The sequence below is a fragment of the Myotis nattereri genome, assembly GCF_964212035.1.
Source record: "Myotis nattereri genome assembly, chromosome: 8".
Taxonomy (NCBI): Eukaryota; Metazoa; Chordata; class Mammalia; order Chiroptera; family Vespertilionidae; genus Myotis; species Myotis nattereri.
In genome coordinates, this window is record NC_138083.1 from 49,429,729 (window position 1) to 49,456,077 (window position 26,349).

Consider the following 26,349-nt stretch of genomic DNA (forward strand, 5'->3'; position numbering starts at 1 on the left):
ATATGTCAGTGCTTTAGAAGAAAATCTGAAAGTCGAAATCAGTGTGCTCTTTAAGGAAGAAATCTGTAGCACTAATTCTCCCAGTGGCAAGTGAAATGATCTTTTGTGGAAAAAAGGGAAGCAAAGGGCACTGATAACTCTAGGTTGATTCACAAGAGTTGGACTCTGTATGTGTGAAAGCTTTAGCCATTCCTTCCATAACTTATTTTATTTACATTTTTCTGCATGATTAAGAGTAATGTACTGTCATCCATGAAAAGTGAGCCTGAGTCTTTCAACACATACAAAAATTATAAGTGATAAAAAAAAAAAGTTGTATGATAATATAATTGGCACATTTTCCCTATAGTAATATATAAAATGAAGATAGGTCTTATAATCTTTAGTGCTTTTTTTTTTCCGTCCCCAAAGTCCCCACTGGCTTTATTAGCCACTGCAGGCACCTCTACTGCTGCTGCCCCTGGTATTTGCTAAGCGGGCGGGCAGGTGGGCAGGGACACAGGTGGGCTGCTACTTGAGAAGCTTCCTCATGGTGCCCAGGGTCGGGCTCCTGTACTCCCTACCAAAGTGGTTCCAGTGGTTCAGGTAGTTAAAGAGCTGGTAGAGCAGCTGCCGCTTGTCGAACCCTGGAGCCTTAGGGATCTTCCGGTGGTAGGCGGTGAAGAAGGACCTGGGGAAGCCGCCGAACATCAAGGCAATTGCCAGTTCAAACTGAGAATGGCCATAGAAGGATGCTGGGTCGTAAATAAGGGGTCCCGAGTCGTCCTCGGCCACGTTTCCTGACCAGAGACCCCCGAGAAGAAGTGCGGGGACAATCTCTAGGCCACGAAACAGATCCGGGATCTACACCTGTAGCTGCGACCAGAGCTCTCGTGCCTCTCGATCAGCATAGTCCTTCTCAATGAGGTCCAGCTGCGCTGGGAGCCGGTGCCGGGTGAAGAAGGTCGACCAGTCGTCCTGCCACTCATTCACCCACTGTGTTCACCTCCTCCCTCAACTTGTCCCCGAGCTTCTGGTTGTAAAGGTGCAGATCTGCCACCTGTTCTCCAACTCTCCAAGCCTGACTGAGCCCTGCGGTTGACCTTGACAAACACAGGCCCCGCGTCAGTGTCCTAGGAGCGCCCCTCGCTGATGCAGCCCCCGCCAGAGCGCCCCAGGGCGCGCAGGGTCTCGGTGCGCAGCTCCTAGCGCAGCCGGTACTTTATATTTGACAGAATATGACAGTTATGGAGTTTATAATATATGCCAGGCATGTGCAGGGTGGTTGGGATAACTTCATGATGCTTATAAGCTATTTAGGCAGGAAAGTAATAAGATAAACAAATTAGTATAAACATGTATAATATGTTACATGTAGATGAGTATTATGGAAGAAGAGGCATATTAAAGGAATGGTTGTGCTATGGGAGGGTGCTATTTGATAAGGTGGTCAAAGAAGCCTCTTATCTATGGAAATATTCCTATAGACACATAAAGGAATTGAGGAAGAAGGTCTGTAGGCATGTACTTGAGAAATAATCATTACTGGCCAAGGGAGTGTCAGGTCTAAGAGCTTGACCAGGAACAGTGTAGCACTTGCATATTTAAGGAACAGACAGTGTGGCCAGAGCAGAACGCGTAAGGGGGTTTTAGGAGATGACATCAGACAAGGGCTATGGGCCAGGCTAAGTAGCATCTGTGGGGTCAGCTGAAGGATGTGGGATTTCACTCTCAATGGGATGGGAAGCCAATGGGGCACATAGTCAAGCTGATGCAATCTCACCTGTGTTATAGAAGAGTTCACTCTGGGTGTTGTATGGAAACCAGACTGTAGAAGGTAAGGATGAAAGCAAGAACAGTTAGGATCCTATAACAATAATCTAGGCAAGAGATGTTAGACCAAAGGTGTAGCAGGGAAGAAGAGGGGAAGGTGCCAGGTTTAAAGTTCGAGTCTGAATAGATGCGGAAAGTGAGAAAACTATATTAATCATATATGACTTCAAGAATTAGTCCAAGCAACCAGAACAACATAGTTGCCATTTACTGTAACATAGAAGACTGAAGGGATGAAAGATTAGGTTGAAAATCAGGAGCAGTCATTCACATATTTTTAATACAGTCTATTGTTCTAATTGTTCTATTTCATTCTTAGTTATTGCTGTTACTCTCTAACTGTGTGCGATTCCTTTACATAGGAATATGTGTATGGGAAAAAAGTATTTGTAGGATTCAGTACTATCTGTGGTTTTAGGCATCCACTGGGGATCTTGGAACATATCCTCCATAGATAAGGGGGGACTACTCTGTACTTTGGTATTTGTCTTTAAGATAGAGGGCATAGTATGTACTTTTGTGTTATTGTGAAAGCTCCAGACATAGGATAATGTGCTTAGTAAATAGTAGCCCATAGTTGTCCTGGCCGAGTAGCTCAGTTGGAGTGTCATCCCATACATCAAAAGTTTTGGGTTCAATTCCCTGTCAGGGCTCATACTTAGGTTGCAGGTTACAACCCCAGTCAGGGTGCATACAGGAGGCAACCGATTACTGTTCCTCTTTCACCTTGATGTCTCTCTCCTCCTCCTCCTCCTCCTCCTCCTCCTCCTCCTCCTCCTCCTCCTCCTCCTCCTCTCTCAAATCAATAAACAAATCCTCAGATGAGGATTCAAAAAGAAATAGTAGCCACAGTAGACCCTGTGCAAGTGTTTTAGCTTTATTCTCTACATTTTTTTGTATATTTTTATTTCTGTTTTTCCTCTACCTCAATATCTTTTAAGGCACACTCATTTCATCTACTTATTTTATGTGTTTTCCAGAGCTCCAGAGCTATTGGATGCAATTATTTTGGCACAAGTATCATATTCACCTACAGATTTACTGAGATGCTAATGAGCTACCAGCTTCAGGACCCCTCTCTAATAAAAGGGGCCCTTACAATCTCAATATTGAACATGTGTGATCAATATTTTTGTCATTGTGCACAAGTGAAATATTTTTCTACTCTTCTTATTAAAGTGAAAGCCTCCAAAATTGTATAAACTCTGGGCCCTTCAAAAACCTGGATCTGTTCCTGCTCACTCTTGTGTCTGTTAAAGTATTTTCTCAATGTGGGTCCTGGATTTGTATAAGCATATCTACCTATTCCTCACTCTTTCCTTTCCAAATGGAATTTTTAAAAAAAACTCACTCCCAAAATGGTGGCCTGCACTGGAGTCGTGGTACCTCACCATGAAACATTGATGCCTGGATCACATGGAAATTAAACTGCTGATCATGGCCGTAAATTTAATCAGTCCTCTGAGCAAAGTGATAAAAACTAGTTAGAAACTCAACAGTGCACCCCACTGTGGAGAAGGGAGTTCACACACCTAGTCTGTGATCCACCTCTCCCCCGAGCAACACTAAAGGGACCTCCAGGGCTACAGAAAGAAAGTAAGGGGTGCCATCTCATCTTGTACAGATATTGGTGACCTCCTGGAATGTTTTCTAATGATATTGCTGGAAGGGGATTCCGCATCCATGGATACAACTTAGCAGGATGCTCCTTGCTTGGGATTCCTGTGGCGAACAGACTTCAACTTTGGATTTATGAGACGGAGCTCCCTAGAGGGTGCCACTTAAGCTAAATATCTGGGATATAAAATAAAGGCATTTCCTAATTCAGAACTCTGCTGGGTGTCCCAGCCATGTTCTTGACAAAGCGACCTCATGCATCTGTGAAGATAGTGAATATCCAGTGCCAGGAGCTGGTGGCCCACACCTCTTCCTGCCTTGTTGTGCCTCTTGATTGTGGTAAAATGTGATACTTGTAAAATCTCTTGACAAACTGACCCTTTGGCCTGACTCACCCCCAATATCCTCAAAAATGGTTTCCAGAGAATCAGTAAAATTCAGAACAGAAAATATGATCCATTAATATTCCTTATAAATGAGTAATCCTTTAACATAAGTTTTTTAGCAATATATCTGGGTCTGATGAAAAAAATAAAAAATAAAATAGATGTTTCAATTAGCTTTTATTAACACCAATATACACCTAGTTGGAACAAAGAGCTGAGGAGATTTTGCAAGGAAATTCATCTCAATCACTGAATATTTAGCAATATTTTTAAATATATTTTTTATTGATTTCAGAAGGAAGGGAGAGGGAGAGAGAGATAGAAACATCAATGATCAGAGAAAAATCAGCTGCCTCCTGCACAACCCACACTTGGGATCAAGTCCGCAACCTGGGCATGTGCCCTGATCAGGAATTGAAACGTGACCTCCTGATTCATAGGTTGGCACTCAACCACTGAGCCATGCCGACTGGCTTAGCAATATTTTGATATGATAAATATTTATACAATGACATTCTCCCAAATGTGATTAGGGCATTTGTCAAAACATAAAGAACTTAGGCATGTTGAATTATGCTTTCATTGGCTCACAGAATGACTCCAAGAGTACATGAATCAAAAAGGAATTCATGTGTACAATGTGTGTGCATAAATCTAACTATGCCACAGGAACTCATTTTGTATATTTACTTTTATTTGCTATTTTGGTTGTAATCAATATAATTTAGAAAACCCATTCCTTAGGGAAAAGTACTAGAATGAAAAAATCTTTATAGCTGACCACATTTGGCATTTTGACATTGTACATTTCTCACATTAAGGTAATGTAACGAGGTGGTTTTAAACTAAAATATGAAATCGCAGACAATGCGCTCTGGGTCAAGGTTTCCTTGTGGGAGATACTTAACTCCTGTGATCATCAGTTTCCTCATCTGAAAACTGGAGATTAATTTTTCCTAGTGCATGGGGTTGTTTTAGAATTAAATGAGATGATAGGCGCATAAGGAAATGATCACAGTGCCTGGCATGCGGCAAGCGCGAAGCAAATGGGAGCCACAGCTACTATGAATTAGACCCATTGTTGTCTTTTGTTTTAATTTGAGGCAGCATCTGAGTTTAGAGGATACCTGAGTTTTCTATTTTAAAAGAGAAACTACAAATCAGGTCACACGTGATAATAAACAAGGTAGTATATGCTGACAGCTTTTCAAGCTGAAGGCCTCAGTGCCCCTACCTCTCACATCCTGTTCTGTGTGGCAGAATGTCAATCAAGTGCTTAGTTAACCAGAGGCCTGAGGAATGAGAAACACAACTTTTGACATTTGGCTTTGCAGATGCAATGAATTCTTCCAACCTTTCAGTCTTTGAAATAAAGGATTCTCCCTGGAGTTCCATTTGAAAGATTCACACTCCATTGCTCTGTAAAAGGATTGTATTTGAAACAAGTCAAATCAGGGTCATGCAGGCATAGAACGTGCCCCACTGACTTTCTATTTGCTTTCCTATTACCACTTTGAACCCACTCTGCTAGTGTCTGGGATTTCTGAGGCTACTATGTTTGCATTCGTTGTATTACTATTAAGGCAATTGGCAGAGACTGGATCATTCAGCAGAGAGCTGGACAGCCAACCCGTTAGTAATTGTGCTGGAATTAACTAATTTATTTGCAATATAAAGTCTAATCAAAAGGAAAAGGAATGCTTTAGCAATATCATTTCAGCAGCCAAATCCCAGCTCTATTCAAATGGATTCATTTGTATTTCCTCCAACCTTGCTTAGCAGGCTCAAAACTAATTCCTCTCTCCTGGGGAGATCAGAGTGCAACATGGACCCTCCCCCAGAGGAAATTTGTGCCTCCTTGAGGAAGGATTCTTTCCTCCCTTCCACATTACTGGGGAATTGGTTGTGCAAAGCCCACTTAGTCCTTGTTATTCTGTAAATCTCCACCTTAAGGAGTAAATTGGAAAACTTTAGCTGAGAATGGCACCCTATAATGAGTGGGCAATTTATTTTATTTTTTTAATATATTTTATTGATTTCAGAGAGGAAGGGAGAGGGGGAGAGAGGCAGAAACATCAATGATGAGAGAGAATCATTGATCGACTGCCTCCTGAACGCCCCCCACTGGGGACCGAGCCCAAAACCCAGTGTGCCCTTGACCAGGATCTAACCCGGGACCCTTCAGTCCTCAGGCCAACACACTGTCCACTGAGCCAAACTGGCCAGGGCGTGTGGGCAATTTAGTACACAGCTACCTTCATTATAAGTGACAAACCATAAATGTATCACATGAGGTTCTAATATGGTGTTTCTGTTTTCACCATGGAAATGGTGAAAGCCATAACCCAAAATAGCTAGGGTTATATTTTGTTTTGTGTCGTTATGCAGGTTCCACTGATTCTCTACTCTAGTCACATGTTTTTTTCCTATACTAATCTACCTTAGAATGCCCCTGTGTTGTTTCATTTAAAGAAGATTCTCAGATTATGCCTTCAGTTACTCAAAGCTGCTTTAGATAAGACTCTGCAACACTGACAAAAATGTCTTCCTCGCCGAAACCGGTTTGGCTCAGTGGATAGAGCGTCGGCCTGCGGACTGAAGGGTCCCAGGTTCGATTCCGGTCAAGGGCATGTACCTGGGTCGCGGGCACATCCCCGGTGGGAGATGTGCAGGAGGCAGCTGATCAATGTTTCTCTCATCAATGTTTCTAGCTCTCTGTCTCTCTCCCTTCCTCTCTGTGAAAGAATCAATAAAATATATTTAAAAAAAAAAAAAGTCTTCCTCTGGTTACTTAGGACTTGTCCTAGAATGGTGTCTTAAATTCTGCTGCTTTTGCTAAGAATAACTTGTGAATTCTTTCTAATTTCCAAATGGATACCAAGTGAGCAAAACTCCTGGGGAACATTGATCTGATTTTCTATCCCTATGGTTTTGTTTTTTTTCCAGAATGTTATTTAAATGCATGTCTGGCTACTTTCAATTAGCATAATGCCTTTTAGATTTTTCCATAGTGTCTCATACAGAAGAGTTCATTTCTTTTTATTGTGTTATGAATGTACTACAAATTCTTTACCCACTCACCAGTTAAGAATTTTAAACATATTTTAGTTTCTTACTTTACATAAACTCTTGAGTTCTGGTTTTAAGGAAAATTCTATTTCACTTTTTTAAAAATATATTTTATTGATTTTTTACAGAGAGGAAGGGAGAGGGATAGAGAGTTAGAAGCATCGATGAGAGAGAAACATCAATCAGCTGCCTCCTGCACACACCCCCACTGGGGATGTGCCCGCAATGAAGGTACATGCCCTTGACCGGAATCGAATCTGGGACCCTTCAGTCCGCAGGCTGATGCTCTATCCACTGAGCCAAACCAGTTAGGGCAATTTCACTTTTTTTTGTACCCCAGAGAAATTGACTCAATTTAGCCCATAAATTTCTGCATCGAATGTAGATTTATTTCTGAATATTAATCACTATACAATGTAATATTTCTTTACAAAAAGCTTTTATAATCCAAATATTAATATGCAAAAGTATTCATTGTCTCATTTTAAGATATATTTCTCTGTGAGTAAAATATAAACTTCAAGAAATAAATATTTTATGAAAGCAATAGAAAATATGGGTAATATATTTCATGTTGCACCTAATAAGTATTTATAAACAAAAAAAGTTAGAATACATCAGTAATTGTTTTAATAAGTTTTATCATTATTTAAGCAGATTAGGAGATTTTTCCCATTGAAAAGACAGTTTGTTACTTACAGTTCCCAAGAGAAGGAAGGCATGCAATGGCTTGGGGGAGGGAAGTGGGGCACGTGGGGAAGCATCAGGGTTGGTCAGTGGGAGACAAGGGCCTTTATTGTGGAACTGATGAGGCGGGGTAAACAGGTTTAGGATTGGTTGGTTTGAATAATTTCAGCTGGCATAGGGGCAGCTTTGCCCCCAGTTGTTGGTTACCTGGCCCCAGAGTGATTAGGGCAGGTGGATAGTGACCCAGAGTGGGAGGGCCTAGTGAAGTAGGTAGCTAGAGATTGGGGCTCTGCACTTGAAAAGCATGCTTGCAGGTGAGTTATTTATAGTCTCTAGAAATTGTTTGGGGCGGGGGCGGGGGCGGGGGCGGGGGGGGGGGGAGGAGCAGCCCCTCTTGAGCCAGCAAGGTCCTCGATGTCAAAGATCAGAATTCAGAAGAGAAAAGACATAGTACAGTAATGTATTTTCTAAGTATATATTCTTCTAAAAAATATAACTCTTTCAATGCTCTTTAAAATCAGTCAGAAGTTGCTACAGTTGACGGGAACAAGAGCAGAGGGATCTGTGGTGTCGGTCAGTCCTGGAGACACTGAGGAGTAGATTTGCCTCTTCCTGCTTTTGAAGTGATTGGGAGGAGGAAAGAAACAGTGGAGTGAAGCACACAACAGCTGACTGAAAGCTGAGGGAAACAGGCAATTCCCACACAGCAAGAAGGGTTGAGTTGCTTAATTCTCTAAGCAGAAAGCAGAAACTCTTAGGTGAGTTGGAAGTAACAATAGAGCACATTTCATCAAGAAAGGAACTATGAGGCAGAGTTTGGAAATAACAAGGTGATAAGATTGTTAGAGAAAATGTTTCTCTACTATCATGATGAAGCCCCTATTTAGTTTTTTTAAAAGGAAGCCTATTTTGTGCCACACTCATCAAAGAGTGATCACTTTCTATTGTGCCAATAGCTTTACCTCATAAATGAAAGGGAATGTGCCTGGTATTTTCATATGAGTCATGAATTCTCCCCTTCAGATAAGCCCGGTAACATACACTATGAACACTCCATCTGCTGGTTCTCTATTTGCCTCTCACTGTAATGTGACCAAAGATAGCATTGACCTGGGTGTGTCACTGGCAGTGAGAATGAGGACGACCATTGGTATGAATATACTAGACTCTACAAAAAGGAAAACTTCAGTCAGCTCAGAATCTAAACAGCTAAGACATCGAGAATACAAAATAACGGTTTAGTATGTGCTAGACCTTAATTATTATATAATCCTAGGGGAGGGAAGGATGTAATTAAATTGTTGAAAGCAAAAGATGATTGACACCTCAAGACCTCGGCCCCATGTGGTTGACCAGTAGTTTGCATTAGCATTAGTTCTCACCAACAGAACATGCTTTAAAGATTAAGCATGGAACTATGATTAAGGAAGCACAGACTTGCATTGATGTGTTTATGTATTTTTTATAACCTGATTTACATTATTAAGCATAATAATAGCTACTGGCTTCCCATGCTGTTATAGTGTATAATTATACTTGTGAATGATCTTTCTGTCTGTCTGTCTGTCTGTCTGTCTCTCTCTCTCTCTCTCTCTCTCTCTATATATATATATATATATATATATATATATATATACACATAAATGTATGTATAAAATATAAATATTTGTTGTTGCATGCTATTGGGTTAGCTTTGACTCCTGGCCACCCTACAAATGAGTGATGTCCCCAATGGCCTGTCCTCAGCAGCTCTGATCAGCTCCTGTAGACAGATGCCTGTGGCTTCCTTTATGGAGTCAATCCATCTCATATTTGGTCTTCCTCTTTTTTTACTACTTTTGATTTTTTCTAGCATTGTTATCTCTTCCAAAAAAATCCTGTCTTCTCATGATGTGTCCAAAGTAAGACAGCTTCAGTTTTGTCATTTTGCTTCCAGTGATGTTTCAGGCTTAATTTTCTCCAGGACCCACGTGTTCATCCTTCTAGCAATCCAGAGTACCCATAGAGCTTCCCTCCAACTCCATATTCCAAGTGAATTGATTTTTTTTACTATCAGACTTCTTCACTGTCTGACTTTAGTATCCAAGCATAGCAATAGGAGACCGATGATCTTAACATTAATCTTTAATGACACATCCTTGCTCTTTGTGATCTTTCATATTTAATTCTTTGTTTTTCCCCTACCCACACCTTTTGCAGATAACTTCTTCCATGATCTACCCAGTCTTGTGGCCCAGCCCTCCCCAACACTCTTCTTATGAATCATACCACTTCTATCACAGCACTTATTTTCTTAGATTATTTTTATAGTTTCTTATTTCATTGTTGCCACCCTACTGATGAAGCCCTGGAATGCTGCTACTATTGTTTATTGCTCTCTGTATCTTCAGTGTATGTACATATAAGTTAATTCTAGAATTAATGGATTTTCAAAGTTCTATGATATTTTAATTACAAAGAAATAAATCTTAACTTATATTACATTTATTTCTCAAAAGATATATGACTGTCTTTATTTTAGGCTAAAGATAAAGTTTCAATGCTATAATTCACTAAGATGCCCTTCATCTCTGAGTCATTCTGTCAGCATTCTAATTCAAAGTACAGAATTTACAGTGTCAGGATCTTGGAGAAGGCAAACATAAATTGTCTCAGGAAGAAGATAATATGCATTTTAGGGATCACATTATTTCAATAAAAAGTTTATCACATAATAAAAAATAATCAGAACACAGCAAGATGAGACAGCATGAAGAACAACTAGATGAAACAGTGGACAATAATAATAAGCCCTGGAGTTATCATCTGCAGACTTTGAGATAAATGTGCCTACAACAATTAAAGAGATAACCAACAAGGTTTAGAATTTTGCCTAAACACTGAAAACTATTTTGAAAACAGAGCAGATGATAATATCAAATAGTGGTGTAAAACAGCAAAAATTATTGTTATATTAGTAGTATTATTGATATTATGATCATCATTACCATCTCTGGCAATTCTCAGAGTTCATTGGGTTCTTGCTCATTCATTTCTCTCATGTGTTTGCAAGGCAGATGGAGGCTGGGATGGAACATTTCAGAGACTTCCTTGCTCACATGTCTGGAAGCTGACTTCATTCAGATCTAGATCTCCACTGGGTAGTAAGCTGGACACTTAGACGTAGCCTCCTTAAGGCCTATGCTTCCTAAGGCATGATGATTGACTTCCAAGAGCAAATATCTCAACAAAGATGGAGTCAAGTAGAAGCCAGCTTTTTGAGCTAAAACTGGAGGTCATACATATCACTTGTGTTCCATCCTGTTCACTAGAAGTAAATCACTAAGACAAGCCCAGATTCAATGGAAGTGGAGTAAGACTCCTTTTTTTGATAGAAATAATGTCAAAAAATTGCAGGTTCAAACAACATAAAACACCAAACATTATGAATAAATTAAATTACAGATTGGACATAGCTGAAGAAATAATTGATTAATTGGAAAAAAAGCTCAGGAGGAAATATCCAGGAAAAAAATAATACACAAAAGTCTGAAGGAGAACATGAGAAACACGGAGAGTTCTTATGTATAATTGGAGTGCTAGAAGAGAAGAGTGAAAAATGAACAATGAGCCAATAAGATATAATGGCTGAGAATTTTCAAAAATAATAAAAGACATCATACCATAGAGTGAAGAATTTCTACTAAATATAAGATAGCCAAATAAAAAATGAACTTACAAAGAAACATTTTATTTTCTAAAGCTACAATGTAACATAGCTAATAGCTTTACAGGTTATGAAAGCCAGGAAAAAAATGGAATAAAACCTATGAGATACTAAAGGAAAATAACTGTCTACTAAAAATTCTATTCTTAATAAAAATATCTTCAAGAATAAATGCAAAATAAAAATGTTTTATAATAGAAATGTCTTACAAACCAAAGCAGATAGAAGACCTTCAAGAAAGGAAATATAGGTATACTAAAATATATATTTCATGCAAAAGAAAACTGTTCCCAGAATAAAGATGAAAAGAGTGAATATCTGAAACTTAAAAAGCTGATTCTGACAGTTATATGGAAGTGAATTAGAAAAACTCCTATAATTTAGCCAGTTCATTCTTGAAGAATAAGCTGAGAGGACATCCCCTTCCAGGGTAGATTTAGCACAAGAATAGATCTTTGGCCATTAGAAGAAACATAGAAAGAAACTCTTACATAGCTGTTTGTTTTACAGCTAAGTTGGTACTCTAGAACCTGGGGGAATAGCCAGTTGACTTACACCATTTTTAGAAAATGATGTAAGTCAACTGGATAACCCTAGGGAATACAGAATAACTTGATACAACCCCAAAATTTATTATTTTTAGACATTAAGATGTTCTGAATCCTATTTTAGGATGCTGAAAGGTAGAGCACACTGAAAAGCATGATAATTCTAGTTTGTGTCTGTTAAAATATTTTACTATGATAATATTGGGTCAACTTTCAACTCTTTACCTGTATCTCCTAATTTCCTAACTGAAAGGAAACTTACTAGGTAATAAGATTAGGACAAGTGGTTAAGTCAGAAATGGTTCAATGTTTGCATTTCCCTTTTGGTTCTATGTTAATTCTAATGTTAAATGTGTTTGTTTAGGACAATGAACAAAGAGTCACTAAGCTGAAAATAGAAAATCTGAATACAAAGTTCAGACTCTCTAACCTAAGTTACTATTGGCCTAGAATATCAAAATTGATTTCCTGAAGGATAGTCAAGTGAGAGTTCACACGGTTGAAAGTCTTCCATCTATCTTTCAGCATAATTTACATGGACATAATATTTAACTCATTCATTTATTTCTTCATATAGTCATTTCACAGTTGTTGGATTCTGGCTTTTGAATGATAGTTAGCATGGTGATTATATGATCATGTTCCCTTAAAAGACTATTTCTTAAAATCAGAAGATTTATTGAAAGGCAGTTCATCGACAGTGATTATTTTAATCAAATGAGCATACTTCAAAAATCTAAAGAGGTGGAATAAGTAAATTCCTATATTAAGAACTAAATACAAGCAGAAAGGAGGGATTTTTCTGTAGTTCTTAGAAATGCCCTTACAGCTTGCTCATAAATGTATTTGTAGATTCAACCTTGACTTCCTTATCATTTTTGTCCTTAATGTTGCTGGTGTTCACTAGCATAAAGACTGTACATAAATTCCAAAGCTTGCCTTCATCAGGTCATAAATAAGAAGAGCCTATACTCATGTACTTAGGATATAATACAAATTTCTAGATTAAAATGTTCTCTCCTGTGTTCTTGTCAGATCTCTTCAATAAGTGATAGAGAATATTACCTAAAGTCCTTCTCTGAAAGGTCTTTTCTCTAACAAGCAGATCCACTTCTGGCACATGCAGGCACACAAAACATATCTGCTTAATTATTTCAAGATGTTCATAGCTTAAGCCAATTATTCATTCAGAGAGTGTGATTTATTTTCTGGCTTATCTCCTCTTCTAATGGGAGGACCTTGATGACATACTCACCTGAAGTTCCAAGGTAGCTAACTATACATCGGGCTAGACTGAAAATAAACATAATCATAAAGTTTTTCATAAAAATACGTTTATGACAATATAAATTCTAAGACTATGAAAATAATGCTTTGTTTATCTAAAAGAATAAGTCTAATTTACTTTCTCCAGTCACATTGGGCAGCTGCATGTGGCACACACTCAGGTGTATTCTCCAACTGCAACAAGCATCTTCATCTCTCTACCTTGACACTCGTCATCCATCAAAAAATGCTAATTATATTAGTTCTTTCCCGAGCCAGCTCCCTTGGAAGGAATTTTTAAAATGCAGTGGAAGCATTGTTATGAAATTATTTAAAGTATGTGTTTCATACATTTATTGATGAGAACAAAAACAGAGAATATAACCATTAAAGAATTATTTTTCTTACAGCTACAAAAGACAAACTAAAAATGTATGAATAAATAAAAAGTAAACACCTTTTTCTTAACATGAATGAAGTTAAAGAATCATTATAAGCTTATTCTCTTTAGTGACAGCTATGGATATACTGAGTAAAACCTGTTTGACGTCTTTAAACAAAGAGGCTCAATTATGAGGGAATTTTTAAACTACAAAGGGTCAGTTCAAGGGTGCTTGTGAATTTGGAATATTATGGTAAATTTGGAGGAGTCAAAAGCTCTCTAAAAGATATGGCATTGTTTCATCCCTCTTTTCAATGAAGATCTTAATTCTATGTTATAAAATAAAATTACATGTTATGGTCTGTGTGTCAGTTGAATAACTGAGTTTTGGTATTCTTAGTATGTTCTTCAGGGAAGAAAATTATACTTTATACTATTTACACCTCAGAACTTTTGGTGTATTTTCCAATAAAAGAGGGTATTTTCCAACTAAGTTATTATTTTTATCTCCTAATGAGTGCCTTCCAACAGCCTAGCAACTTCTCATTGATGTAGACATCAGCATGGGACACACACCCGCTGTCTCAGCCTGGACACACTTTTCCTTTGATCTAAAGATAGGAGAATATTAGCAACCAAGCTTTAGAGACAGCCACCATGTTTTCTCCCACAAAAGCCCATCTCCTTGGCACCTCTCTCAGTGATTTAATATGGACTGTACCAGCATGATATCTCAAATGTACCAAACATCCAACTTAAAAAATGCAGCTTTTCAATGTTTCAGCCTAGTCATTATTACAATTTTCTGGAGAAACCCTTAAGGACTACATACTGTAAGCTCATTCTCCCTAGGTAGTCATGGCTCAGGATAGAAAAGTTGAATAACACTTATTGTCATATTCTGTTTGTTTTAGCCATTGGCTAACCTTCCTGTGCCAAATACAAGAGTATATGGCATTAGCTTCCATCAAGATATACTCTTTGACCTAGTTGGGGAGTCTTCTAAGTCAAGGTCTTGATGTGTTTGAATTCTGAGCTATCTCTCTTAAGACTATAACCCATAAAACTTATTTCTTTCAACCTTCTAATTCCTCTTTTTTTGTTCTTATTATGTAATCTTTTCCACTTGTGATTTTAACTAATATGCAACACCCAAATTCATCTGCTGACATATGTGGCCAACATGCCTATGGAAACACACATTTTAAAAAAAAACGTTCCCCTACTTCACTTCCAATGCTCAGGCACTGTGCTCTGAGAAAAATTGCTCTGGCTGCTCTGTACACAACAGAAAGCATGTCTTTCTGAAACCTTCCAGGAGCACCTTTTTCTTCCATCATAGCATATAGATACTAATAATGTGTGATACAATAATGTATAATATTTAAAAATAATTGTTATGTTTTTATATTTGCAAAGAATGGTTCCATCAGGCTATCTCTTGCTGTTTTAACAAGTCACCCAAACTTTATTGGCTCTAGTAACCATTTCTATTCATCTTAGGTCATCAGTTCTGCTCAACTGGGCAAGTTTCCACTAACCTTGGCCAGAGATTGGTGATCTGATAAGGTGTCTCCTACTGGTGCAGTGGCTGGCTCAGTGACAAGTTGAGCATGACTGGGACATGTGTCTTGTCATCCTGCAGACTACCTGGGTTTGCTCACACGGTGGCAGGGAGCCCAAGTGCACAGGCACTTTGTAAATTGCTGATCAAGACTCATTCATTATTTCCCTGTGGCCAAAGCAAGTATCAAGGCTGGCACAGAATCAAAAGATGGAGAAAATTTGCCACCTTTGATTGGAGGAGCACCAAAGGCATGATTACAAGGGCATGAATGCAGGATGAGAAAGAGTTTGTGACCATTTTTGCCTTCCATTAATCCATCATGAATAGAGGGTGAGTTTTGACGTAGGTACATAATTCGTGCCAAGTATTGTTGTCATTATTATACTATTAGCACCATCATACTATTGCTCATCATAGCAACCTTCTGAGATATACTAGACAGATTTTTTTTTTTTATCAATGAGAAAAGTGAGACACAGAGAGATTAAATAACGTTGTAAATTAAGTTTAGGATCAGCAATAAAGAAATGACTTACTCAAAGAACCTGTGGAGAATTCAGTATAAGAACTATTTAAAGATGTGCTGGCATGATTAAGGAAGAATTGTGGGGTGATGAAGTACCCTGAGACTAACAACAGAGAGAAACTTTTACCCACTCCTGGCCTGAGGGAACAAGGAACCAGAACCCAGAGAACATTGGATCCTTGGAAGAAGAAAGACTGCCAATAAATACCAGAATGCTGAGCCCTGAAGGACAGGGTGGGAAAATACCTCCTCTGCTCCCTCCAGCTCCCCTGTCTGCTGTTAGTGGCCCCCTCTGGCCAAACTGGAAGGCAAGCAAGCCTGAGCCTGCAGAAGTCAGCTTCCCAGGCACAATGCCAGACGGACAGAAGCACAATGCCAAACAGACAAGACAGAAAAGGACAGAGAATCACCAGGGTACAGAGAGCAATTGATACATTCAAAGTCCCCATAAGTCATTAGTAACACATCTGGCAAAGGACTTCACTCCATAGAGCCTAAATCCAGGCTCTTTTTTCCCACTAGAAGATTTAAATGGTAAACTATTCAATTATTTTCTTCAACATGGGTTTACATTAACAGCCACATACATCTTAACCTCTAAAGTTCAATTCATTCACATTTATGTCAATTTAAAATATTAATAACCAATATTTCACACCCAAGTCTAAAATGACAACATGGTATTCTGAGGAAATGTTTATCATCACTCTATTTACTAGTAAAACTGATTCAACATGAACCCCACAATTACATAGAAACCCTAAAGATAGAAGAAATTCTCACTAAAAGAAATTTTCTTGCTCTTATGGTCCAAGGTAAATTGCCATGTTTTAAATAGAATCCCCGAGAAAAATACATCAAGTCACCCAAATCCACAATCAGAAAGTAAGCCTTTCCATTTATTCTAATCCTGACCATCCATAAATATGTTTGCATACAGCATTTCTATTAAGTATGCAGAAAGCTGACAATAGCTCTAATGATGGGTTATTTTGCCTGCCATTCTAACTACATTATCTCCGTGCTCGGCTGCTCTAAATGTAATGAAAGTCGGGAAGAGGGAACACAGCCCGGCCCCTGAGAGCATAAACGAATTTCCAAAGAAGCACCAAGACTAGAGCTGTACAATCAAAACCTCCCACTGCAGAAGAAGCAAGTTGGAAATGACCTTTACGTGAGCTGGTGAAATAGCAAAAGTGTGTTCTGCTCCCTTTGCAAATACTCTCTGTGCTGGTGCAGGCAGGGGCAGCTGGCTGTCCCCCATGGAAAGCTGCCACTTTAGCAGGGGACGCAGTTTTTCACAGGCAGATTCTCGAACAGGGACAATTGCGTGTGACAGAGCACATGCCAGGGTGTGACTGGGCCTGCCAGAAACCTTGGGGGTCACAGTTTGAGAACAGGAATTGCCATCTCCAAACTTAGAAAATGCCACATCTTCGGGGGTTGTCACAGAGACCGGTGAGATTCAAAAGTGCAGCCAGAAGACCTTTGCCAAGGAGGATGTTTTAGCTCTGCAGACACAGCAGTAGTGCTCTGGAGAGTAATATCTTGTCACTGTGCTTGACAGTTTTCAAAATGCTTTTACATTGAGCCTCATGGCAACCCTCTCAGGTGTGTACAGCAAATGGGTGTGCAGCTAAGTGGCCGAGACTTGGCGGTCGGGTGACTTTTCCAAGGCATCCAAGCTGAGCCCACACCTTTTGTTCCCCGTCACTATGTTCTCCCAGGATGCTCCGGGCCTTTCCAGGGCATCATCTAAATCCTTCTGCTTTTCCAACTGCAGCCTGTGTCCCACAGATCCGTGCAGTCCCTTCACCTGGTCTCAAAACCTTTACCACTTCCGTCGGCATCGATCCTTTTTTGCAACGAGATCTGCTTTTCAGTTTTCTCTTGTTTTCTATCTTCTTCCCTTCAATCTGTAGGAAAATCTAATGGAAGTAGCAAGAGAAAAAAATCGTGGGGAATTGAAATGAGGATTCATTCCCTGGGTGAAAAAATAGGATGAATTATATAAACATAAGATAACTTTAGAGCTCAAGCATTTAGAATTGTGGACCACAGAGCAATTCAAAACCTTATATAATTGAGATTCTCTAACATCCTTCTGTGCGATAAGAAGAATGACATCATGGAGATATTATTTAGCAGCAAATGATCGTTTATTCCTGGGACGATAACATTTAAAATGAGCACCTCGTGCAGCTTGAACAAGTAACGTGCTGAAAGGAGCGTTTCTCACTGAGATTGCTTCTATCCATGATAGGTATTTACAATATGCAGCCAAGGGCTTTGACCATTAAGAAAAAGAAAATAAAATGTATACCACTTGAATTTCCATTAGGTCTCAAGGGTAAAAGCGTAAATTTCTCTCAACTACTTTCCTTTGGCATTTTTATTTCATTCTTTACAGCAGTTGGTGCTGGGCTGAGAACAGTGGAAAAGTCCCACCTCTTTCTGCACCCACAACATTTCATCTTGAGACCATGAGGGGCTGCCGTACAGCCAGCGCACCTGTGGTCCCCATCTCTGCCTGGCCACTCCGGGAGGAATCTGGGAGCCCAGATGAGTCCAGTTGTTAAATTAGCACTTGAAGCGCCTTAACCAGGCCTTGTCAAAAGTATAAGGGAAGTCAAGTTGGCATCGTCTGTTACTTAGGAGTTTCTGTGTGTGCTCCTTTCCTCCTCCTGACCCACCACAAAACCCGTAGCTTCCGGCAGCCCCCTGACTGCAAACCTAACCAACACTGTAATGATTTTCACATCTAAAAACATGGAATGGTCCTCCCCTGAAAAGCAAAACTCTATTTCTATAAATACTTCTCAGTGACATAAGGCACTAATCCATTCCTACCACCAGCCCCTTCTCTCTCTTGAAGGTGTTTAATTAACTGGAAATATGAAAGAATTTATTTGGGTCCAGGTATAGAGATGTGGTGAATTGAAGGAGGTCGTAGAGAGAGTATAAACCAATCAGGAGAAGCTCTTGAACCTTACTCACTCAGGTAGCTTTTCTGAACCACATCTATCACAGCCACGTACAGGTTGGAAATGTGTGCAGCCATGTACAGGGCAAGCAAAGTGCCTGCCTACAGTGAATGAAAGATAAGTGTTTGTTGAATGAGTAAACAAGCTAATGAAAATCTGGTCCTGTGCAGAGGCTCGCTGTGGTCCTTAATTCTCTCTACATTCAACAGAGAAGGAAACCATCCCAGGCTTGCTCTAAAAGTACTTGTTTCCAACTTAGACATGCAGAAGGGTCACCTAGAATGTTGATTTAACACTAAGGGCCCAGTGCACAAATGTGTGCACCTTGAAAGGAACTGTGGGATGCGAGGCTGCAGTGGGCACAGGGGTGGGTCTTGGCATATCCTCCACGCCCCTGCTCGGCCTCTCACACCCTGTCCCCTGGTCCCCTGTCTGCCAGCAGTCCCCCTCCCACAAGCTGACAACTTGGGGCCAGAGCCAGCAGTGGGTATGAGCGGGGCTGGCACTGTCAGTGGGTGCGAGTGGTGGCTACTGCCCCAATTGCCCCTCAGGAGCAGAGGGAGGTGGAAAAGCCCTCAGGGGTGTTCGGGGCTAGCAGCCATCACTCACACCTGCTGACAAAGCCAATGGATCAGGACCAGCGCTGGTTGCCAACTGTGGGTGCATGCGTGGCTGGAGCTGGCAGCGGGTGCGAGTGGGGCCATTGCCAGCAGCTGGTGCAAGAAGTGGTTGCCGGCCCTGATCGCCCCTGAGGAGCAGGCGGAGGTGGAGAAGCCCTGAGGGTTGATTGGGGCTGGCAACTGCTACTCACAGCTGCTGACAGTGCTGAGCAACTGGGCCAGCACCAGGCACCAGCAGTGGGTGTGAGCGCTGGCAGGACCATGGCATGTGGGAGCAAAGAATTTTCAGTAACCACCAGAGGCTCTCACTGATGACAGCAACCAGCGCCCCACAGTGGTCTGGCACTCCCGCTCACCTGCTCCACCATCCCACTGTGGCCGATGCCCGCCATGTTCCACACTCTGCCGCCTGCTGCCAATGCTCACCATGTTCTGTGTGCACCCCTGGTGGTCAGCATACATCATAGCAACTGGTTGTTTGGTTGTTCGATTATTTGGTTATTCTGCCTATTTGTTCGGTCTATTTGCATATTAGGGTTTTATATAGAGAGATATGGGATCATTCTCCATTATCTGCAAACTTATAGAATCAGACTATATGAAACAAAGTATACCTGGCCTCAGACAAAATGGAACAGAGAGCTAAAAATTCGGGAAGAGGCTACACACACCTGCCAAGATCTGTGCACCTTTCTGCATCTCTCCTTTCACAACTGATGTCTAACACACACACACACACACACACACACACACACACACACACACACTGTGACCATAGCTTCCGTCATTGATCAGGAAGAATTTGATTGTCTCACCGACCAGAAGCCTAAGTTATCAGGGAAATGCTCTCTGTGCACTCAGCCAGGGCTGTGGACAGCATGAGCAAGGAGATAACATCTAGAATATTCTCTGATGATGGAACTCTGAAAACAATTTTTAGTTTCTAAAGTTGATTGTTTCCTCTGCTTGTCTGACCATTGCTCCCTCCTTCTGGCTCCTGGAACTTTTCCTGTCCTCAGGTATAGCCAACTTGTTCACTGAGAGATTCTCCTGTTTGAATAATCATTTTCTCAACTCACTCTGTGTTGATTTTTATCACCATTTGACTCCCTGACCTTTCCCAAGCACCTCTTTTTTAAATTTCTCTTTATTTGCTGCTGCTCTCTCTCACCATGTTTCTCCAGTTTCTTACCAAGCATCAGCCCCATCCGAGCAATCATTCTGAATGTATTGACTCAGACTCTCCTAATCCTCATTGTGAATGGTCACAGCACATAAGACTCTGGTGCTCAAATGTGCCTGCCCTGTGCCCCTGTCTTCAACGGGACGCCTCTGAGATGGCTGGAATCTAGTCATTGGAGCTTGTTCTGGTACCTGCCGTCCTCTCTGCTCAACATCTAAGAATACATTTTTGGTTTTGGCTCTCTCTGTGCTTTCCTGACAATGACAAGAGGCCCTTGAATAATCATACCATTCAAAATAGAATTCATTCAGTTCATTCCTTACCCTTAAGGGACTGTTGAGTCCAGGGATGATATGGTGGAGGAATTGGAAAGATGTGGAGAGGAAGAGTTTAGTTGGTTGGTGAGTTGGTTGATATAATTTGTAGTTGTCATCCGTGACAGAGAAATTCCAGGAGAAACTTAGCCTTCCTGGAAGCAGAATTCCCATAAGAAATATAAATTCAATTCTAAAATGCCTTAAAAACCATCATATATCATTAATGGCCATCTTTGTAGGAGGAGTCATGAAGGAGGGAGGATTAACTACACAACTCCTAGTAAGCAAAGTATCTTAGTGGCTTAGTCTCCCAATTTCCCATACTTATTCTTTTAAGCTTTTCAGTATATAACGCCCCCCAGCTATCTGGTGGTCTACTGTGACTTTTGCAGGATCCTGGATGGAAATCCCCCCTTCAGTCTCAAATAGCAGCATCCCCCTTGGTGGACTGAGCAGTCTAACCTCTACAGGTTATTCTAATTTTTCTTTTCATCCCTACCCACCTCTGCTTTCAGGGGATAAGAGCCTGACTGGGAAGAAGTTATGCAAAAATAAGGTGATGAGATGCTTGAAGTGCTATCATACATGTCTATACCGTATTCACCAGGGGAAACGGAAATGATTGGTTAATTTTAAGTTAGAATACATCAGTATGGACCTTGATGAGCTAAGAATGTCAGATATCAAGGGATGATATAAAATAATTGATACTTTTATTTATGATGGGGAAGTACTGATTCCATTTCTTAGCTTCTACTTTAAGGTGATTCAAAGGGACTGTTTGCCATAGTTTCATTTTATATTATTTTAAAGGATACAATTTAAAATGTTAAATGAAGTTTTAAAATTAAGGTTTAAATTTACTAATCTGGAATGATGACATTTGATGATATTTAAAAAATCTAGGTAATTGAATTTGAGATTCTTTAATTTCTAAAATTTAAGTAGATTTATTTTTTTCATCATAGCACTGTTTTAATTTCTGTTTCAAACAAATGAAGAAGCTATAACTTAAACACATGCTCACATCTTTTCCAATACAAATCAGTATTTGCCCTCAGTATCTTAGACTGATTTGTGTTGTACCATTTTACAGGGTGGCCTGTTTTGACAATGGCAACAAAAGACTAAAAGTTGTATCCTGAGTGACCTATCAACTAAGAACCTCTACAGAAAATTTTAACACAATGAGGGTAACCAATTCAATAGTTCTTAATATCTAAAGTGTAAAATTTTGTTATATATTTTATATAACCATCTACTCATTTAATGAATTTTCATTTATTGATTGATTTTTAGAGAGGGTATTGGGACAACACTCTAACCAACTGAGGTACCCAGCCAGGGCTCATTTAGTGAATTTTAAAATGAGAATCCTATGTAATAAAAGCCTAATATGCTAAGTGTCCGACTTCATTTGACCGTTTGACCAGTCGCTATGACGCACACTGACCATCGGCGCAGTCGCTCCAACTCGTAGGTTAGCTTGCTGCTGGGATCTGGCCAATTGGGACTGGCCGAGACAGGCCAGACACGCCCTCCCAGGCCCCAATCATGCACTGGTGGGGCCCCTCGTCCTGGCTTCTACCCTCTTGCAATCTGGGACCCTCCAGGGGATGTCAGAGAGCTGGTTTTGGCCTGATCCCCACAGGCCAGGCCAAGGGACTCCACCGGTGCACAAGTCTGTGCACCAAGCCTCTAGTATATATATAAAATAAGAGCATATGCAATTCATAAATTAATGTTTATTTCCTATATTTTAAATATTATTATTAAAAAATTTTCTTTAGCCCAGGCCTGTTTGGCTCAGTGGATAGAGTGTCAGCCTACAGACCAAAGGGTTTCAGGTTCGATTTTAGTCAAGGGCATGTACCTCAGTTACAAACTCCTCCCTGGCTCGGGCTCTGGCCCCGGCCCTGGTCGAGGCTCATGCACGAGGCAACCAATCAATGTGTTTTTCTCACATCGATATATCTCTCTGTCTTTCCCTCTCTCTTCCACTCTTTCTAAAAATCAATGGAAAAATATCTTCGGGTGAGGATTTAAAAATAAAAAAGTTCTTTAGAGGCTAATACAGTGCCTGACATGTGGTAGGTGCCCCCAAAAAAGTTAAATAATAAATACAACCTAAGAAGAAAAGGCAAGTCTTAATTAAGGCAAAATCAAGTACAGTCTTAAGTTTCTTTCCTTTTTGGCTATAATTTAAATACTTTCTTCATGGTTACTTAGGCACTGAAAGTATCTTTTACATAATTAAAAATTACCTTAATTAACTATATTGAATGCAAAAAGAGAATGAAAATGTAATTTTTAAACCCTGATTACATGCTCTTTTGCTCTGAGGGAATATAATGATCTCATTTTTAGGTTTTCCTCAAAATGGTGAAGAGAAGCATAACTCTTCTAATTCAGTGACTAAATATCAGTAACATGCATATTAAGCTGTAAAAATTGTCCAACCATACTTGGCAGTCAAATTCACTTTAAAAGCAAAGTCTAATTTCTAAACGATAGAAATTAAATTTTTGCTTGACTTGCTTGTTATTCATTTTCCCCCAGAAAAAGAGGTTTGAGTGCATATTGGCAACTGTTTCATATGACAGACACAGCGTGCCTCTCTCACACAGTTTTAGAATGGAACAAGGGTACATCAGCTGAGAACAAAAGAATGCATCAGTTCTGTTTTCCTTTTGATTGTTTGGTGCACTCTATTTGGAAGCATACATTAACACCATGGGATCATACTTCAAAAAAATGTTTCTCTCTTTTACATTGAATTTTACTTTTTTTTTTTGCTATCAGGAATTACAAAATCAATACCTATCAAGTAGGTATTGATTATATTGATAAATTTCAAGTCATTTCAATGAACAGACATGGAATGCATTGCATGCTTTTTGTGATTGACACTTGGGGGTTAAGGATATTAAACCCCTAATTCTTAAGGAGTAGCTAATATTTTTACAATAAACTACTGGGAGAAATGTATACAAGAGGAATATAAAATTAGCTATAAACCTTTAAAATTTTTTCACTAAACCTTCATAAACATATATTGTAACAGAATAATAATAATAATGGTAATAATTTCTGATCATGTATTGAGGTAATTAAATAGCAACTAAGTATATGACTTAACTTTCATCTTCACATGGTGGATTTTTAAATTTTCAAATTTTGAGGCAGAAAGGAAGATATATAGAGAGCTTCTTATATGTATATCTTTTCAAAGATTCACAAAAGCCAAAACTTCAGACTGTTTCAGGGAGACACAATAGGCTTCTTCATGGAGTTGAAAAAGAAAATTTGAAAGTAAGAAAATGTAAGTGGAATAGAATAAAATAAAAACTTTGAAAATATCTGAAAAGATGGAGCTATTTTAATTAATGTGATTGTGATCTGGCCATCCTTGAGTGCACAGTGGAGGAATTGTAAAAATGTAAAACACATTTCTACCTTACAAATGATTTAGGTCAACTCTTTTGTCAAAAAATTCATTTTCTAGAGGATCAAAAATGGCATTTCACAAGTTAATTTGCATCAGAGCCTGGAATAAAATCAAGATCTCTGGCTTGGCTCAGGTTTCTCGTCTTGTCTGAGGGAAACCATTGTAGCCCTAAGGCACCAACAGTGAAATCAAGCAAGGACAGTCACCATCTGCATTAAATGTTTGGGGCCATACAGTCAGGAGGCAGTGGGTGGCAGATGTTCTACACCTTCCTCCTTACAAAGCGCATAACATGAGTTTGGGAGCACAGAGAGGGTTTGCTTCCAATTCTACAGTTTGATTGATTGATTGATTGATTCGTTGATTGATTAACTTGCTATGCATTTTACTAGTGCATCCATTGATGTATGTCTTAGAAACCTGATTTGCCAGGAAAGAAACCCAGGCAAAGAGGGAGGCAGGCTTCAAAATGTTTTATCCAAAGCCCTGTCCAGAGTGCACTCTCTCTCGCTCTCTCCACTATAAAAAATTTCATAATTAAAGAATAATGCGTGCTTTAGCTTAGTGATAATAACCTTATCCTCCAAAATTTTGTGGGTATGTGGGTAGGTTCAGATCACAGCTCAGCCACTTAAATGTTAATGACCTTGGGCAAATTCCTTAACCTCCTTAAGATGACACTGTTTCTGGAAAATGGGAAGCAGTGAGAGCCTTCCAGGGCACTGAGAGGCTCAGTGAGGTAATTCACATAAACAGGCATTTGCAACAAAGAAAATAAAGATTTATTTTTAGGAAGTGGCCCACACCTGGAAACAGGTGAGGTAATGCTCAAAAACCTGGCTCCCATGGCTTCCAGGGGATGAGTTATAGTGGGGGTGGATGTTGGGGGGGTGAGGAGGAGGATCATTTTCATGGTGACTAAGGGAGTTAGGGTCAAGGTTAGGGACATGTTCTCTGATTGGTTGGCTATAGGAAAGGAAGTAGTCAATCATTGCATCTGGTCCTGATGCCAGCCATGGCCTGGTTTCGTCCGGTTTTGCCGCTTTTCTGGGCCTGAAGCTGAAAAACAGCTGAGGCCTAGGTGTTGTCTCTAGCTTGACCGAAACTGTCTGGGGTCAACAGACCCGAAACTTTGTTCCTAACGTTATCTGATTTGGGTCAGAACCTCATTGTCCTGAGGGCCTAATGATTAAGGTCGTGCAAGGGAGAAGGAAGTGGGTGAGTCAGGGTGCTGGGTGAGGCTAGTTGGAATCAAAAGGAAAGAAGGAGAAAAGGTCAGATTAAAGAAGCGAAGGTTCTTTGCAACTGCACATTTTGCTTTCACTTGGTTGCCATGGATTAGAGTCTGACTCACCAGAGCTCTTCTGGAGAAACTTCAGCCTTTTCATAGCTGCTTTAAAAAATAGTAAACTGCTAGCATCGTTAAATGACGATAAAGATTAAACTGTTAACAGAATAAAAGAGCTAATTGGTTTTAACTGCTCTGCATAAAAACTGTGCTTTTAAGAATTTCATTACTTTCTATAATTAAACATTAAATTTTAAATACTGAATAGCAACACCACTCGGTTTTCAGGAAAGCGCTCCTGTTCCACTCCATTGCTAAGAGTTTAAAATGTCTGTGTGCATGGGGATCAATATTTGGATATATATTTGCCTAACATTCAATGAGAATGAATCTAAACAGCTGTGAAGATGGACAAAATCGCCAAAGATCTTCAAATTCATCTATAGCCAGAGTTTATCTAAAGACCCTCAGAGAATGATTTTAAAGTACCCACATTTACTTTTTAAAATTAAAGTGTTTCTTTAACTTTTGACTTGGTAAATTTCTTCTGTCATTTGGAAGAAAAACTGGAATTCTGAAGCCACACCTTCCTAAAGCGCAAAGTTGGAGTTGAGGCACAGTCCACAGAGGAGGGCAGTAGGGTAGCTGGTACACGGTTGGGGGTCTTGTGCAGTGACATCATCCCCAGGACAACTATGAGAACCGTGTGCAGTTCTTCTTCCTGTGAATACATACATTCACATGAACTCTACTGCTCCTTATTTATTAGAACATAATAGAGACAAGACAGACAATGCTATTATTTCAAGTGATTCTGGAAGTGAGTAGTAGGGAAAAATAAAGAAAGAGAGGTTACCCTCTTACATCCCAAGAGGAATGGAATTTGAAAAAGACCTATTTTGGAGAAAACTAGGACATTTTTTAGACTCATATAAAAAAATAT

At 39.7% G+C, this 26,349-nt stretch overlaps 1 protein-coding gene and 1 pseudogene across 2 annotated transcripts in view; one reads left to right on the forward strand and one right to left on the reverse strand.

Moving 5' to 3' along the window:
- Positions 1 to 26,349, forward strand: part of DOK6 (docking protein 6) — a 236,739-nt gene that overhangs the window by 154,916 nt on the left and 55,474 nt on the right. The window lies entirely within an intron of this gene.
- Positions 511 to 26,139, reverse strand: LOC308523621 (fructosamine-3-kinase-like; annotated as a pseudogene). The gene is made up of 2 exons: positions 25,993 to 26,139; positions 511 to 1,184 (listed from the first exon to the last, which is right to left on the reverse strand). The product of its transcript is annotated as a fructosamine-3-kinase-like (transcript).